The following is a 4,179-nucleotide window of genomic DNA, read 5'->3' on the forward strand; positions in this document are numbered from 1 at the left end:
TGTTGGCACTCCGTCGCTTACGACGTCGAGGGTTTCAGTTGATCCGATCAACGGAACAGCCTGCTCGTGAAATTAACGTGCAAGTGGCTGAGCACTCCACAGACGTGTGTACCCTTAACGTAGTGCTCGGGGATATTCAGCGTGACACAGTGTGACAAGGCTGACCCTTTGAATTACAGGCACAACAGAAACAGGAAGAAAGAGTGAGAGAAAGTTGTGGTGAAAGAGTACAGCAGGATTCGCCACCATCCCCTGCCGAAGCCTCGTGGAGCTTTAGGTGTTTTCGCTCAATAAACACTTACAACGCCCGGTTTGGGAATCGAAACCGCGATCTTAAGACCACGAGTCATTGCACCTCCACAATCAGTAAAGATAGAACAGCAGAAAGTTCGAAACAAAGAATTTAATCGAATAGAAAAAAAAGGAAGGAAGGAAGAATAAAAAAAATAAAAACAGTCCAAAGCACAGCAACTTCGATCTTCCGGCCAACTAGTATATCCACAGGAACACAGCAACCGGAGCAAAGGGTCACAAATTACACCAACAAAAATTGGTAGAAGAAATTCCACAATACAATCTTCCGGCCACCAGTATTCCAGGTGAAATAGCAGGAACACAAAAAAATCCTTCACAAATTGTTAGAATTTTCAAAATTTCACAAAAACAACAATTCTCGCAATTAAGTGAGACACAAAATTTTTTCACAAAAAGTTCTCAGTCCGCCGTTATGGTGACTCGAATACGCCCACCAATAACGACGAACGAGAAACACAATTTTGCTTACTGAGTGAGCAACATCTTAAATTCGCCGAAAGCAGAGGAAACTGCCCCAGAGCTGGGCGAAATTTACTGAAAAAAAATTAAAACACAGTAAATTACATCCATCTCAAAAAACAATTACATCTACCTCGGCTGACTTCACAAATTTTCAATTTAGGACGTGCAACTTCGTGGAACTGTAAGAAGCAACTGAACTCCGGAACCGGAAGTTAGCAAGCTACTTAATTTCATTGAAATTATCCACAAGGGCTGTACATAGAGTAGTAGCTGCGGGCTGGACAAAGACATTAATGTGATGAGGATGATAACGAAAGGTGAATAAAAATGAGAGAGGCACCGGCGCCCGCCGACCGATAACCCCTCGAAAACATTGTTAAATACAAATCCAATAAAAGTCAAAAGTTCAATGAAAGTTCTTTTTAAAGATCTAATCTTCCTCGCCATCACTGGATCTCGCACAGGCAGGCCCCGAATGACGTAAGTAAAATCCTCTTTTTGACAGGACCTCCATGACTTCACTATGATTTAAAACCTCCACAGCCACCTGTGGAGGCCAACATGGATGGTCTATACATACCGAGTCGAAACGCTCTCGGTCTAATAGGCCATCCAGATACTTTTCAACGGGCCCTCCCTTGGGGTAACAGAAGATATACTCCGTTTCCTCATCACCAGGAGGGACCGCAACCTGCTCTGTCAGTGGCGCAAATCCCATTGACAGAGCCTCCCGATCCATCTCCCGTTTCTCCTTTTTCTTTTTTTTACTGGTTGTGGGGGTTGGGGCATCCTTCGGCACACCCGAGATGTCCTCCTCCTCTCCCGCAACCTCTATTTCTCCTGGTGAGCAACTACATTTTCTTTTTTCCTCTGCTCCGGGGCCTTACCTCGGCCCTTGGGGCAGTTCGTTTTTAAATGGCCGGATTCAAGGCACTTGTGACATTTGGGAGGACGTCCCTCAAGAATTACTGGGTACCTTGACCCAGCCATCCTTAAAAAGTCCGGAAACACCAGACTAGCAATCGACTGGGACCAGAGAGTCAACACCGATTTTGACCCCTCCCAGTCAATTGCTGGCAAAAATTTTATATTGACGAGCTTGGTTCCGGTGCCGCCTAGACCCCGGTGGTAAGAATCCCCTATCTACTCGGGTTTTATTTCAGGTGGCAACCCGCAGACCCAATCCCTCGTTATTTTTTGTCCACAATATGTGGGCAGAAATAAAATTTCTTTGCCCTCAATGGACCCACTCGCAAATTTGCGAGCTTCACTCAGGGAGTCAAAAAGCAACCACACGGTTGCGTATTTGACTCCCCTTAAAATATATTTAAAGTTTGTATTAAATTTTTTAAGTTCTTTTTCAATAGTGGTTTGAGGAAAGACAGTGACGCTATCCAACACCTTTGAGTAGGTTTGGAGCGTCACTGTTCTTTCGTCCAGTTCTTTCAACCACTGCTTGGGTGGGCACAATTCCCACTCCAAGACAGTGTTTATATTTTGAGGTGCCATGTCCGTTTAAGAAAAATAAGAGTTCAAAATAAATTTTAAAACAGTTCTAAGGGAAAAAATATCACAAAAATTAAAAGGATGGAAGAAAAAAACTAAACAAAAGGAAGAGACAGAATAGAAATAGATAGTAAAAATAAAAAGTCACAGACACTGAATCTTCCATATGGTACTCCAAATAGGTGCTCCGAGTAGGTACTTCAAACGTTTTCGGCTAAAAATGCCAAACGAAAAAAAAATCTTCACAGCTGTAGTGGAGCGAACACGCCCACCACAGACAGCAAACACGCAATTTTGTTCGTAATGAACACACATAAAAACTCGCCAGAGGCAAGCGAAAATGCCACAGAGCTGGACAACAGTCTACTGAAAAATAAATAACAAGCAATAAATTGTTGCCCAGCTGAGCAACAAAAACGACTTACCCTGGCGAATTCTTCAAATTGTTCTTTTTTCTTTTTTTTTTTGGACAGAGCCAAAACTCATGTTCACCTTGGTAAACTGTAGGCAGCAACTGAACACCGGAACCGGAAGTTAGCAAGCTACTTACCACACAGCCACTCCTGCACCTACTAATACTGTTGTAAAATATTTATGTAATGTAGCGTGAAAATTTTAATTTTAATTTTTAATGCATTAATTGAATTATATTTCGCATATAATTATTTTCAATATGTATTTTGAATTCGCTCTTCGATTTAAGGTTTTCTTCGATTTTTATAACAGGATGAATTTATATCAAATTCATTTATTTTGTTTATTTTATTCATTGCATGTTTAAAACTTAATTGAAAGGACCAATGAAACAAATCCATATTTAAAGATGTATCCTTTAACTAGTTTTGATTATATCGTTATTTCTGTTCTATTTTAACAAAACTGTCCGACGAACGGGAACGTGAAACTCTGAGTAACAGCTTTTGTTACATTTCTGCTGCTTTAAAATAAAGCATATATATCAAAATAAGCAACAAGGATATCCAGAGGTAATGCAGTACGATCGTTTCAAGCAACTCCATTTAATTGAACAATGCAATCATTACATCAATTTAAATGCAGAGTAATCCTCAGCTGCATAAAGACATAGAATTAAATTAAATTGTGGTAAGATTTGGTATATACTGAAAAGTATTCAAAAAAATTTTAATCCTTTTGTTATAATATTCTTCTTAATAATCTTCTGAATAACCCTAGATTTTAACTTTATACAATATGGCAATATTGTTTAAAATATTTAACTATAGTACTCCATGACAAATTTTCTCCCTTTAATTGTCAGCTAACATCTTGAGTTATGATTGCTTTACCAAATCTCATTATATTACTTCAAATTAATCTTGATGATTTTACGGTTATACCCACTATGATTTGTGTCGACTCCCTCATCCCCCTTCCTAACAGACACTGCTTCTTGTTCTTTGGTCTTAGATTTTGATATACAAAGATTTGATAAACAAGACTATAAATTAAAACACCCCAAAAAACAGTGCCAAGCTAGATTTCTAACTAGTCTTTCTTCCTGATACCTTAGTAGCTTCTAAGCTGAAATGAAGACAGCATGTTCTTTGTTTATCTCTTTACCTTCTTGGAGGTTTTAGGTAAAATTATACTAATGTGTCCATCTGTTTTAATTTAATTTAATTCTATGTCTTTATGCAGCTGAGGATTGCGCTGCATTTAAATTGATATAATGATTGCATTGTTCAATTAAATGGAGTTGCTTGAAACGATCGTACTGCGTTACCTCTGGATATCCTTGTTGCTTATTTTGATTTTAATCACCTTATTTTGAAATTGTATGGATAATACCGTACTAAATTCTGGTGCCTCAACTTAAGTAGCTAATTCATCTAAATCTATCTGTCTATCTATCTACCTATCTACCTATATATATAT

At 38.7% G+C, this 4,179-nt stretch overlaps 1 protein-coding gene across 7 annotated transcripts in view; it reads left to right on the forward strand.

The window, feature by feature from the left end:
• The window catches only part of LOC106876253 (uncharacterized), a 46,467-nt gene that overhangs the window by 9,540 nt on the left and 32,748 nt on the right, over positions 1–4,179 (forward strand). For 3 of the 7 annotated variants that reach the window (XM_052975502.1, XM_052975505.1, XM_052975506.1), the window contains exon 2: positions 2,757–2,884. The exons of 1 other annotated variant lie outside the window; for it this stretch is intronic. The gene's annotated coding sequence lies outside the window, so the exon portion shown is untranslated. The remainder of the gene's footprint in view (positions 1–2,756; positions 2,885–4,179) is intronic. 3 more of the 7 variants (XM_052975501.1, XM_052975504.1, XM_052975503.1) reach the window with 1 other exon arrangement.

Source organism: Octopus bimaculoides, chromosome 21 (assembly GCF_001194135.2).
Source record: "Octopus bimaculoides isolate UCB-OBI-ISO-001 chromosome 21, ASM119413v2, whole genome shotgun sequence".
Classification (NCBI taxonomy): domain Eukaryota; kingdom Metazoa; phylum Mollusca; class Cephalopoda; order Octopoda; family Octopodidae; genus Octopus; species Octopus bimaculoides.